Source organism: Choloepus didactylus, chromosome 10, assembly GCF_015220235.1.
Source record: "Choloepus didactylus isolate mChoDid1 chromosome 10, mChoDid1.pri, whole genome shotgun sequence".
NCBI lineage: Eukaryota > Metazoa > Chordata > Mammalia > Pilosa > Megalonychidae > Choloepus > Choloepus didactylus.
The window spans coordinates 97186415-97200228 of record NC_051316.1 but is presented as its reverse complement, the minus strand read 5'-3'; the positions used below and the strand labels follow the sequence as shown (position 1 = coordinate 97200228).

Here is a 13814-nt window from a genome sequence, read left to right as displayed (position 1 = left end):
CCGATTGCTGAGGTGTTACCTTGGACGCTTTGTGGCCTTAAGACTGTAACTGTGTAGTGAAATAAACCCCCGTTTTATAAAAGCCTATCCATCTCTGGTGTTTTGCATCCTGCAGCATTAGCAAACTAGGACACCCTTGTTCTCTCTCTCAACCTGAGTGGCTCAGTGGAGAGAGCCTCAGCCATTTTCAGTTCGCAGCACTCTGACCCAGACAAGGGTGGAGTTAACAGTCAGAGAGACAAAGGAGTATCAAATGCAGACGATAGCTCCCTAGGGGGTGTATCTTCCCTAAGAAGAAGGAGGTGGGGCCCAGCTCTAGTGCCCACCCTCCATTCAGAACACAGACCCCAGGGCCGGGGGGGAAAACAGTCAAAACAGAAACACCCTAAGTTGAGAATTAAAGGAGCCACACCTCCTTATACCAGTCGGGAGCAACAGGTTGACAGACGCCACCTGCTGGGAGATTAGGAAAAGCACAGCATATAGAGGCCTCACAGGAAAGTCTGTCAATTTCTAAGATGCACCCTCAGGGAAACTTGACACTGAATATAGCCCCATTCTGAGACCTGAACTAGTTCTAGTCTGGGAAAATCTGATCAGGGTAACAAGGAAACCAGATGCCCAGACAACAGAAAACTACAAATTACACTAGGAAAAATGAAGATATGGCCCAGTCAAAGGAACAAACTTACACCTCAATCAAGATACAGTTGAGATATTGTTTCACTTTAATGAAACAATCAATTAACGATTTTCAAAGAAATAATGCTAAATCAACTCAAAAACCAAGTCAACAAGTTCAGAGAAGATATGGCAAAAGAGATGAAGGATATAAAGAAAACACTGGCCGAACATAAGGTAGGAATCAAAAGTTTGAAAAAACAACTGGCAGAATCTATGGAAATGAAAGGCACAACACAAGAGATGAAAAACACAATGGAGACATACAACCGCAGATCTCAAGAGGCAGAAGAAAACACTCAGGAACTGGAGAACAAGACACCTGAAAGCCTACACACAAAAGAACAGGTAAGGAAAAGAATGGAAAAATATGAACAAAGTCTCAGGGAACTGAATGACAACATGAAGCACATGAATGTATGTGTCATGGGTGCCCCAGAAGGAGAAGAGAAGGGAAAGGGGGCAGAAGCAATAATAGAGGAAATAATCAATGAAAATTTCCCATCTATTATGAAAGACATAAAATTACAGATCCAAGAAGTGCAGCATACCCCAAACAGAATAGATGTGAATAGGCCTACGCCAAGACACTTAATAATCAGATTATCAAACATCAAAGACAAAGAGAGAATCCTGAAAGCAGCAAGAGAAATGCTATCTTTCACATACAAAGGAAGCCTGATAAGATTATATATGGATTTCTCAATAGAAACCATGGAGGCAAGAAGGAAGTGGGGTGATACATATAAGATACTGAAAGAGAAAAACCGCCAACCAAGAATCCTATATCCGGCAAAACATATGAGGAAACTGAAGGGTAAAAAGAGTAAGTAATTTGCCCAAGTTGATGGAGCTAATAAGTGGGAGAGCCACTTCAAATATGAGGGAGTGTTCAAAATATTCTCTGACAAACAGACAATGACAGAGTTTGTGAACAAGATACCTGCTCTATAGGAAATACTAAAGGGAGCACTACAGACAGATAGGAAAAGACAGGAGTGAGAGGTCTGGAACACAATTTTGGGTGATGGTAGCACAAAAATGTAAGTACACTGAACAAAAATGACCGTGAGTATGGTTGAAAGAGGAAGGTTAGGAGCATGTGGAACACCAGAAGGAAACAGGAAAGATAAAGAGTGGGACTGTATAACTCAGTAAAACCTAGAGTGCTCAACAATTTTGATAAAATGCACAAATATGTTTTTACATGAGGAGAACAAATGAATGCCAACCCTGCAAGGTGTTAAAAATGGTGTGGTATTGTGGGAAAAAAATACAATCAATGCAAACTAGAGACTATAGTTAACAGAAACATTGTATTATGCTTCCTTAAATGTAACAAAGGCAATATACCAAAGCTAAATGCCCATAAGAGGGGGACATAAGGGAGGGGTATGGGACTCTTGGCATTGGTGATGTTGTCTGACTCTTTTATTGTACTTTAGTTTAATTCTATCTTTCCTTTTGTTTTTTTTTAGCTGTCATTTTTTTGCCTCTTTTTCTTTTTCTTTTGTCTGTCTAACTTCTTTGACTTTTCCTCCTTTGTGAAAGAAAAGGAAATTTCCTTATATACATAGTAGTGATGGTGGTGAATGCATAAATACATGATTATACAGGGAACCATCAATTGTTTACTTAGGACAGAATATATGGTGTATGAACAAAACCATCTTTTAAAAAAAACAGGTTGATGAAACCTTGAGGGCACTATACTGAGTGAAATAAGTCAGACACATAAAGACAAATATTGTATGGTCTCACTGATATGAACTAATTATAATATGCTAACTCATGGACATGAAATATAAGTTACCAGGATATAGAATGAGGCTAAAGAATGGGGAACGGTTGCTTATTACGAGCAGAATGTTCAACTAGGGTGAACTTAAACATTTGGAAATGGACAGAGGTGACAGTAGCATGTTATTGTGAGAATAACTAACAGTGCTGAATGGTCTGTGAATGTGGTGGAAAGGGGAAGCTTAGAGTCACATATGTCACCAGAAGGAAAGTTGGAGGTTAAAATATGGGAATGTACAAAACAGTGAATCTTGTGGTGGATAATGTCCGTGATTAACTGTACAAATATTAGAAATCTCTTTCATGAACTAGAACAATTGCATGACACTATAACTAGAAGTTAATAATAGAGGCATATATAGGGAAAAAATACACCTAGTGCAAACTATGTATTACAGTTAGTAGTATTTTAACATTCTTCCATCAGCAGCAACAAATGTACTATACCAATACTATGAGTCAATAATGGAGGGGGAGTGGCTAGGGGTATGGGAGGATTTGAGTTTTCTTTTTAGTTTTTATTTCTTTTTCTGGAGTAATGAAAATGTTCTAAAAATTGAATAAAAAATTAATTATGGTGATGGATGCACAGCTGTATGCTTGTACTGTGGGCAATTGATTGTGCACTTTGGATAACTATATGGTATGTGAACAATCTCAATAAAATATTGATTTAAAAACAAAAACAAAAACAAAAACTTCCCAACAAAGAAAAGCCCAGGACCAAAGGGCTTCACTTGTGAATTCTGCCAAATGATCAAAGAAGAATTAGCATCAACTCTTCCAAGAAAAAATGAAGCAAAGGGGACACTTCCCAACTCATTCAATGAGGCTAGCATCATCCTAATACCAAAGCCAGATAAAGATATCACAAGAAAAGAAAATTACAGAGCAATATCTTTTAAGAATATATACATGCAAAAACGCTAAACAAAATACTAGCAAACCAAATCCAACAGCACATTTAAAGAATTACACACTATCATCAAGTGGGATTTATTCCAGATAAGCAAGGATGGTTCAACGTAATAAAATCAATTAATGTAATATAACACATTAACAGAATGAAAGCAAAAACACCACATGAACACTTCAACTGACACAGAACCGGCATTAGACAAACCCCAGAAGCTCCATACTCTTATTTGTCGGTGTCTGCTTATATGTCAGACTGTATAAGCATATATTTAGTTGAAAAGGTCTTATTCCTACCCCACATGCCTCATCTCAGATAGAAGAAGGCATCTCTCCAGGAACGTATCCAAGGACACGATGCTAGGAGAAATTAGAATTTTTCCATTTATACCCCAATTCATTGCCAGAGTTGAGACAGTCTACAAATCTATACAATAGAATAAAAAAAGAAGGCACAAAAGAAAACTTGGGTGGCCAAGTAAGATAACACTGAGTATGAAATTAGCATCTAGGAATATATACCAAAAAGTCCCTCTTTGTGCTGGTTTGGATATATTATGTCCCCCAGAAAATCCATATTCTTTAATGCAATCCTGTGGGGGCAGACTGATTAATCTGTTGATTCAGGTGGAAACATTTGATTAAATTATTTCCATGGAGATATGGACCCCACCCATCCAGGGTGGGTCTTAATTAAATCACTGGAGTCCTATAAAAGAGTTCACAGACAGATGGAGCTCAGAGCAGCTGAGAGAGACGTTTTGGAGAAAGCCATTTTGAAACACAACCTGGGAGAAAAGGACCAGCAGATGCCAGCCACATGCCTTCCCAGCTGACACAGGTGTCCTGGATGTCATCGACTATTCTTCATGAAGGTATCCTCTTGTTGATGCCTTAGTTTGGACACTTTTATGGCCTTAGATCTGTAAATTTGTAACTTAATAAATCCTCTTTATAAAAGTCAATCCATTTCTGGTATTTTGCATAACGGCAGCTTTAGCAAACCAGAACACTCTTAAATGCTAAAGGTGGGTTCCCCACAGCCGAAGCACATTTACCATGTTTTGAAGATAAAAACTTAACAGTTGTTCTGTAAAGAACATGAAAAGAATTACAGAGCAGTCCTTACACAGAGGTCGATGTGTAATGTAGTCAACACCTATGAAATTACAAGTATACAAACATCGAAACTCAGAAATTACAGCAAAATAGACATGCAATACAATGACCAAGGGATTATTTCAACAAATGAGAGAGGAAGAAAACAAGCCAAAGAATCTGTATGTCTAAAAACTAGTTTATGACTATATTGGCTATTACCTAAAGAGACAAGAATGTCCACAGAAAAAAAAAATTGGTCCATGTAGAGTAGATTTCATATACCAGTGCCAAGGTCTCATGATGCAACTTTATTGCTTTAAATTAAAAAGAAACTTTCATGTATTAAACAAAAATGTCATAACTGGCAGTCCTGTATAATGACTTAGTTTCCCAGTAGCCCAAAAGATGAAAAATAAATCCCAAGGACCCTAGTTCAGCCGGGCTCAAGAGAGCAGACCACGGCTGTCTCAAATGATTAAAGGCTATGTCACAGCTCAGTGGGGTCTATGCTTAGGTAGTTTCCCCCACCCTCGTAATTCCCTATGTGACTAAGGACTGGAATAAGAGTGACAGCCTCAAAAAAGGGATAATGAGAGATAAAGTTTTTTCCTAGTATGTACAGTCTCCAGAATACAAAATTTAACTTCTCTGCTGTCCATCCATCCAATTTTCACTAAGAGCAATTTACATCATCTAGAAACTTCAAAGTCAAATGCCACCTTTATTTTTATCTTATTTAAAACCATAAAATCAAGTCTGGGGTGATCTGAACACGAGCCTTGGTTAGATCACAAAACGAATTCTCAAATCAAATAATTGGTGTAAATTAGAGCCAAGTTCATTAACAATAGGATGACTTAGGATTCAGGCAGTCAGCTACTTTCTTGCATTTCAGAAAGGCTGGCATTTCTCCTGACAAGAGTACGTAGGGGTGAGCAATCTCTGGGTGGGTAATGCCAACAAACAAATCAACACCTCTCTCAGTGACTAGAGGCAGCCAGACACTGAAACTGCCAGTCCTGAATTATGGCCTCTGAATGGTGAGGGCTTCACATTTCACCGATCAGGGCACAGCCCAATCAGAAGACAAACCCCTGCACTGCCAGGGACCAGCAAATCCGCTTTCTTCCAGTGTGCACATGACTGAATGTGCTTCTGTCCATCATCTAGGTCATATATAGTTCAATGGGAGCTGAGCAGACAGGGCTGCAAGGAAATCTGGCGCGGTTCAATACCTCGTCTAGCCTGGTTTCCAGTATTTAATTTTTTTTTACTGACAAACTCATTTCTCTACCGGGGCAGGATGCTGTGTTGGCTGGAAGTTCCATTTCTACAGCAAGAATCCTATCTGGAAACAGAGAAGTTGTCCTCTAGCCACAGCAGCTCGAACTTTTTTGACTGTTGTTGCTGCTTTCTCCCATCACCCCCACCCCCCTTTTGACAAAGATCCAACTGTAAAAAGTCTTACGTAACAATTCAGGACTACTTCGGTTCTTTTACGGGGTAAGCACTTTCAATTTTTTTTTAATAGCTAAAAACCATTTTAAAATTGAATCTGTTGAGAGGCTTGACTAAAATCTTTTAAGCAATTTGTGTAGTGAAATACTGTCAGTGGATTTTTTAGTCTCATTTCTGCACGTGCTCCTTTGTTCTCAGAACAGAAGCTTTTTGTACACACCCCATAACGCAGCTGGAGAGTTATGAAGTCAGTTATTATAAGGAACACAAAGGTTGCTTTGCATTATTTGCCTTTATATAATTAACTTTGCATTTATTTTCTTAAAAGGGAGTATTTAAAGAAAGGAATTTACAAAAGAATAAACTGTTGGAGAATCTAGCAAAGTTTGAAGTTTTTACCACCTTTCTATCTGTAGTTTTGTGTGGCCAAACACTTGTGCTGCCTGGGGCGATGGGGGCAGAGGCAAGCATAGACAGAGAGGAACTAAGCCAGACATGGACAAAGGCATGAGCCAAAACCAGACAGTCCTGGCTGTTCGATAGGCCAGCAGTGGGTGAGACAGGTCAGCCAGCTGTGGGGCCAGGAGGGGGAAGAGGGGGACTGGATGTGTGAGGTGCTCATGCATGTGATTGTGACTAGATTCTGAAACTGCCAGCCATTTTCCCAGCTATGCTTTGTGCAATCTAAAGGAATGCATCTTCTCTGAGGCAGTCTTGCCAGACCCCAAGCAAGAGGGTGGAGTGTGTATAAATACCATAGCATATGGAATCAGAAAATGATGGGATCTGAGGTGGACAAGAGGGAATGCAAGGGTGTGGAAATTTTTTAGTGATCTGGAATGTGTTGAGTGACAGGAAATGCCCCAGCTCCCCCCCGCCCTCCTCAGTCGCGCCTGCTTTTGTCTAACTCTTGTAATCTACACACTACTGCTTACAAAGCTGTCTGAGTTTAAGACAAAAAGCAACATAAGAGAGTCCAGGTTCCATAGTACCTGCAACATGGCAGGAAGGTAAAAAGCATGGCCCTTCAAGACTGTGGACATTTTATTACGTGGCACAGAAGAAAGATAAAATAATGATTTTCCATGTATAAATGAACTATATAGTCCAGCTTCCAAATCTGATTTAAAAAAAATATTTGATTCTGCTATACTTACAAATGCTTAACTTGTTTCCTAATTTGAAGGAGTTAGTTAATATATTGCATCTGAAGTTGTTTCTTTGTGCAAATTTGGACTTTGGGAGAAAAAATTCAAATTAGTAAGTAGAAGACACCAAAAAAAGTCTTAATTAGTTGGAAAGTATTTTAAAGAGTCAGTTTCTTAGAAAAGGCAGCTCTCTCATTTTGTGTGTACAACCTATAAAGATAACTATGACATAAATGTTAAGATAGAAAACTTTTGAGAGAAAATAACAGTGTTCTAAGTGAAAAACAACATGTTCTCAAACTTTCATTTTATCAATAGAAACACTAAAACTTTACATAAAAGCAGCTGAATAATTAAATGGCTAACCCTACTTTTGGGGATGAAACAGAAAATTAAGTGTGAATAAAATGATACTTGGGAACGTTTCCACCTCCTACCACAAAGGATGTTAGTGGTCAGCCTAGGAGTTAATCTTTCCTAGAGTAGCTCTGAGCCTTCATGCCGAGCAGCCGTTATTCACATGACAATCGAAAAGTCCATTCATATATCTCACTACCTGGATTTGAATAGAAACCAGACAGCAATTCTTCGGTTCCAGCCACCATTCGCCCCACTGGACAATAGCGATTTGTTAGCACAGAGTCACAGGCTGTGGGACACAAAGCTTGGAGCTGCAGAAAGATGGGGGATTCAGAGAACAGGAAATTACAGGCTCGCTGCACTCCTGGCAGCTCTGAATATACGGGGGGGAGGGAGGGGTTAGAAAAGAAAAAAAAAAGCAACACAGTGATGCCATGTTTAAGAGCTACTTCTAGCTTTTTTAAGCACCTCCAATGTCATAAAAGCTCTTTTGTTGTAGTACATAAAGTCACGAGTCCCGTGTGCTCTCTTTTTTCACTACTGGGGACTTCATTCAATGCCCTGGCACAGCCAGAAAAATCAAAAGCATCCCGAGTTGATTAGTTATATGTTTTGGAAGAAAGGAGAGGAACATTTTAAAAATAAAATATCAGAAAAAAAAAAAGACATATTAACACAAGTAACAAAGATATAACAAATTTATATCTTTAAAAAATTATTTCATAAGACCAGACAATCAAAATGAAACCAAATGTATCAAGACTCCAGGGAAGCTAATTTTTCTCCAAACTATCACATAAAAATATTATTTAATTCTATCAAAAGTTTCTTCAGATGATACATACCATTTTAAAAATGAATTTTACATAAAAATGTATGAGTTCTAAGTTATATTTTTCAAAACAAAGAATTAAAATCAAAGCTTCAAGGACCTATTCTGGCATAATAAAAAGGAAAACTACATTTTCTTTTGTTGCTTATCAAATTTATTGTGGCTCCCTGGCTACAATTTGGAAATACCCTCTACTTCCCTCTTTTGAATCCTAAAAAATAAAATTAAAGGATGTTCTAGGTGAGAGGAGAGAGGTAACTCTCCAATTTCAAGCAATGAGCCGAAAAAAAAAAAAACAGTAAATGGGTTCCTCCCCAGGCCCTCATGTCCAGGCCAGACTAGGGTCTATTTCAATAGAAAAGGGAGATCCTGCACAAGTAAGCTGTAAATGGTTTTATTCACTTTCCTTTCTTCTGTGATGCACTGGTAAGTACAAGTCCTAACTGTTAACATATCTGAAGGGTTCATCAAATGAGATCACGAATGATCAAAAAGTACTTTGAAAACATGAACTTCTCTGCCCTAATTGATCCCATTATAATACAGCTTTAAGTTAAACACATGCCAAATTTACTGTTGCTAGAAAACATATAAGTTGATTTAAATTATCAGTGATTAGGTCTCAGATTCTGATAACACATCAAACACAAGCATCGGCTACTATCTACAACTGTGCTGTCCAATACAATAGCCACTAGCCACATGTGCCAATTTTAATTAACCAAAATTCAATAAAATTAAAATTTCAGTTCCTCAGACATACTAGCCAGATTTCAACAAGTACTCAATAGTCCCATGCGGTTAGCGGCTCTCATATTGGGCAGCATAGATATAGGACATTACTATCACTGCAGAAAATTCTACTGGACCACACTGATCTAACCCAAACTCTTATCTAGTACACCTGTCTTCATCTAGCATCTAGCTGGACATTGAAAAAATGAAAGAAACTAAGTAAGTAAATACAATGACATGTAGGACGAGATAGCAGAGCCACCATACTTGCAAGATACCTACAAAAACATTTGACACCAAGGATGAGAAAGAGGTCCAGATCCTTTTCTTTCCCTTGCTCTGCAACAAAGATGTTAGAAAGAATTCTAAGACAGTGGTGGCAGTCAGGCAGTAGTGGCCAGAGTAAGTGAAGTGCTCCAGAATGGCACTTAGTGTCCAAAAGTTTCTAAACATGGGAGGCAACTAATTCTATACTCTCCCTCACAGTATCATTGTCATGGACAATACGGAATAAGAGAATGAACAAAGGCCTTGAAGTCACTCAGATGTTGGTATGATTACTAGCATCCACTTTACTAGCTAGATGATACTAAGCAAATTAATTCACTTGTCTGAGACTTAACTTAGTATTCTTATCTGCAAAATGCGGAAATAGCCATCAAGCAGGCTATATGAAAGGACTCACAATAAAGTAAGTAAAGCATCTAAAAAGGTGCTAGCCACATAGCAGAGTTCCAAAACTGGTAGTTCTTACTTATTACATCTCCCTCCTTAAAATCTTCAAAATGTATATCCTTTTAAACACAGACACTATTGAAAGACACAAGGCAAGCCATAATCAAGTGTCCTAAAATACTAATGCTGGTCATGTCAGCAATTTAACTGGAGTAAAATGGAAATTTTTGGATACTAAACAGCTTTCTCCATTCAGTGTATGACCACACTGCCCCACGAAGCCTGGCTTTTGCCAGAACAGTTTCATGTCATATCGGACGCAAATAACCAGCAGCGTCCCTGTGTTATTCAGTCTTCTATTTAAGGATCTGGGCTTAGGTTTTGGACAGAAGGGCAATGTTCTATAGCCAAAAAGTGAACTCTATTCTGGCACTCCTTGGCCATAGTTAAGTGGGTTCAAAGCAATGGTCTCCAAATACTGGGAACCTCTCCTGTTTAGGAAAACGGAAAAAGGCTAATTTGAAAATGCAACAATAAAGAAGCCTCATTCTCCTTTGTTGAGATGACTGAAGCACAAAGAAAATTTTTATATGGAAATCTTTAAGGAAATACTGAATTAGAGCTTTTTTTCAAGGAATATTTAAACAACCTAGATTATAACAACTGTAGTAATGAAGTGGCAAAAAATCCAATGCCTCATGGACTTCAATTATGGTGATTTCTATCACGCCTACATGTTTTAACTCCAAATTACCATCAAATGAACTTGATATAATAAACTGGCATTGGATATGAGGTTCAAGATTTAATGCCATTGTCAGCCTTCCTGTGCCTGTTGGGTGCAAGAAATATAGGTGTACAGGTTAAGGAAACATGGGTTGTAATCCTAGTTCTGTCACTTATATACTACATGATCTTGAATAAGTCACTTCTCTTTGCCTCAAGCTCTTCATCGATAAAATAAGACTATCTAAGCCTCTCTTTCTGTTTGCTTTAAGGTTCAAGGATCATACATATAAAATATCTGGCACTGTTCCTAGTACACGAAAGACCCTGAAAATGTCAATTCTGCAAAAAGACAGTAAAGGCTTGGGGTCCAGCCTTTACTGTCTTTTTGCAGACAGACTCTTCAAAGACACAGAGAAAGAAAACAGAAGGGTTCCAAACAACTTTTCGCAGACAGACACTTCACAGACACAGAGAAAGAAAACAGAAGGGTTCCAAACAACTACAACAACAACAAAAAAGAGAGAGAAGGGTTCCAGACCAATTCATAGCACAGGGCATCCTCTGTTTAAAAACTTAGATTAAATTAAATTTGTGATAAAGTTAATAAAAAAAATTTAGATTAAAAAAATATATGTACACAAAGACTGTTCACCAAAATGCACAAAGAATTTCAAATCTTAGGTACATAAACACTGAATGGACTGAATGAATACAGGAAAATTATTTGAAAAGCAAGATGGAAGAGTAATATTATAAGGTAAAATTTAATATTAGTTAGTGATTTAATACTATTAAGATGTAAAAACAATCCTTTTCTTATATTAAGAAGTAATATTTCCTGGAGACTCTTCTGGACTAAAAAATATATATATGAAAGTCCTAAAATATTGCCTATAAGTGAGAAATTAAAATAGCATCTTGCAGGTATGGGATCAAAAATTCATGTCTTGTAAAATCAAAGCCATTTGATTTGTGGGACTGTAACCTATAATATTCTTTGAAGTTTGTTCTCTAATTACTTGTTAAATTTCACATATATGTATATATGTTATATTCTACAATAAAAAAATATGATAAAGAAAAATAAAACAAAATAAAAGCCATAGAAGGAATTCCTGGGCAGGAGGTTTTCCTACTACATCTGTGGATTTATTTTAAAGTTGAAAATAATCCAGCAGATACTACACATTTCTTAACGATGCCAAATACCTGAAAAAGTTAGGCATGCCACATAATTTTTGAGAGAAAGAAAGTAGATTTTCTAAATCAAAGAGCAGAATTATAAAGGAGATAGTGTGGTATAGCAGAAGATCTAAAAAAATAAGTTTTATCTCCCAGAAACTGGCCAGACTAGATATGATTTCAAATCTTAGCTCTGCCACTATCTAGCTAGGTGACCTTTTACCAGTGACTTCTGAGTCTCTAATACCAGTGGCAATTCAAAAAACACATTCATGCTGGAAGCTGAAGAACAGACAGCACTTGGACTTGCCACAAGATATTCACATTCAGTCTCTTCAATGCCTACTGACAATGAAATGTTTTCAGGACTGCTTAAACAGAAAAATAAATATATAAAAGGGTCTAACTGAATCCATGGATGCCATTAGCCCTGATAAACCACAAAAGGTCTCCAGAGGAAAGGCTCCTGAAGATTCTCAGCATATGTTTCTGGATTCTTATCAAAGGCTGGTCAGGATAAAGAGCCCTCTTTCCTTTGGTCATTCATTTAACAAATATTAAGCTCCCAATATGCATCAGGCCCAGTGCTAGACCCAGGCTGAGTGGTGAACAAAACAGATGTATCACCTGCCCTCGCCCTCATGGAGCTATAAACTGAGATAACCATGGGCCAGAAGCTCATATGCAAAGAACAGGAGGGAATTGAGTTCAGAAACTGAGACTGGCTCCAATTCTTTGATGAAACTGCCTTGCCATCTGTTGGACTGAACTCACAAAGTCTGTAAGATAATGGAAGAATGTACATACTCAGCTTCTTTGATTCAAGCTAAGAGATATGCTAAACTACAGGATCTTCTTAATAGATTTTAAATGGAGTCATCAAGCCATTAAGGAAATGAAATATCTTTAAACACACAGACTGGTTTACAATGACAAACCACTGCATACAAAAACTTAGTCTCTTTTTGATGGATGTTTAAGAACAAGATAATTTCTGGAGGAGATAACATAAAGAAAGGTCTGGGCATGAAATTACATTCCAGGAGCATTATCGTGAGGTACTAGAGTATTGAATGTGATACATATTTCCTCCACCCCCTCTCCTAGGACTACTTAGCACTTCCCATTTCCTTTAATGACACATTCATTGTGTGATCACCATGATTACACAGCTAGCTAGTACTCAACCCACAACTAAGCTGGCTCATAGCAAACAAAAGTAGTTGAGACATGGATGACAAATATGTAGAAAAATGGAGGGTAGAGTCACAATTAGGTTTCCGTGGCAATTCATCTTACAAACTAGAACCACTAATGTCTACAAGGTGTCTAAATATTAACCCCTCTTCCAAATGGAATTTACTCTTTCTGTTATAGGATTATACAGAGAAGTTTCTATTACCAATGGAGTGAAGTGTATCTGTATGCCACAATGACACAATGTCATCTCCACAGAACCTGAGGCTCCCAAGATACAAAACTCCCAGTCAAGAAATTCCCATTCTAGCTCACTAATACTTATGGGTTTCCACTTGGATTTTTTTTTTTTTTTCTACTAGTAAAGACTCAATATCTTGTGGCTTCTTTTTCTTTGTTCACTGAATATCAAGGTCGAGTGGAAAAGAGGTCTGGCAAACTTACTCTGAGTAAATTAGACAGTCACATCCAAAAAGATCCGGTCATCTGTTACTATGACCTAGATACAGGTGGAATTACCTTGCCATTTGGCTTTCTAATAGCACTGCATTTAGAAATAGCTCACTTCTCTGTATAATCCTATGTTACCAGAACAGCACAATTTCTTCTGCATGGCCATTTAAGAGCTTCTTCATATAGTTCATTCATTCAAGTTATATCTGTTGAGTACTTAGCAGTTAGTATATGCCAAGCCCTGTTCTAGGCACTGGATGTGCAGCAGTTAACAAACAGGACCACTGTACCCACAGAGTCAGCTTAAACAGTCACTGGGTGACCTTAGACAAATTTGCCTCTCTGAACCCCAGGTTATCTCCTCTGGAGGGAGAAAGGGAAAATAATACCACTTCACAGGGCTGTTGGGAGAACTATATAATATACATTGTCTAGCACAGTGCCTGGAACACCACAGACATGTGATAAAATAGTAGCTATAGTTTACAAATTGTAAATATTACTCTTATCCATTCTGTTTTCTTTATCCTGAATATAGAATCAATCTA

At 37.8% G+C, this 13814-nt stretch overlaps 1 protein-coding gene and 1 long non-coding RNA gene across 7 annotated transcripts in view; one reads left to right on the top strand and one right to left on the bottom strand.

The window, feature by feature from the left end:
* Window positions 1–13814, bottom strand: part of NR6A1 (nuclear receptor subfamily 6 group A member 1) — a 280389-nt gene that overhangs the window by 165915 nt on the left and 100660 nt on the right. The gene's annotated exons all lie outside the window — the stretch shown is intronic.
* The window catches only part of LOC119545108, a 66459-nt gene continuing 58315 nt past the window's right edge, over window positions 5671–13814 (top strand). The window contains exon 1 of the long non-coding RNA XR_005219067.1: window positions 5671–6000. This is a non-coding gene — a long non-coding RNA (uncharacterized LOC119545108). The remainder of the gene's footprint in view (window positions 6001–13814) is intronic.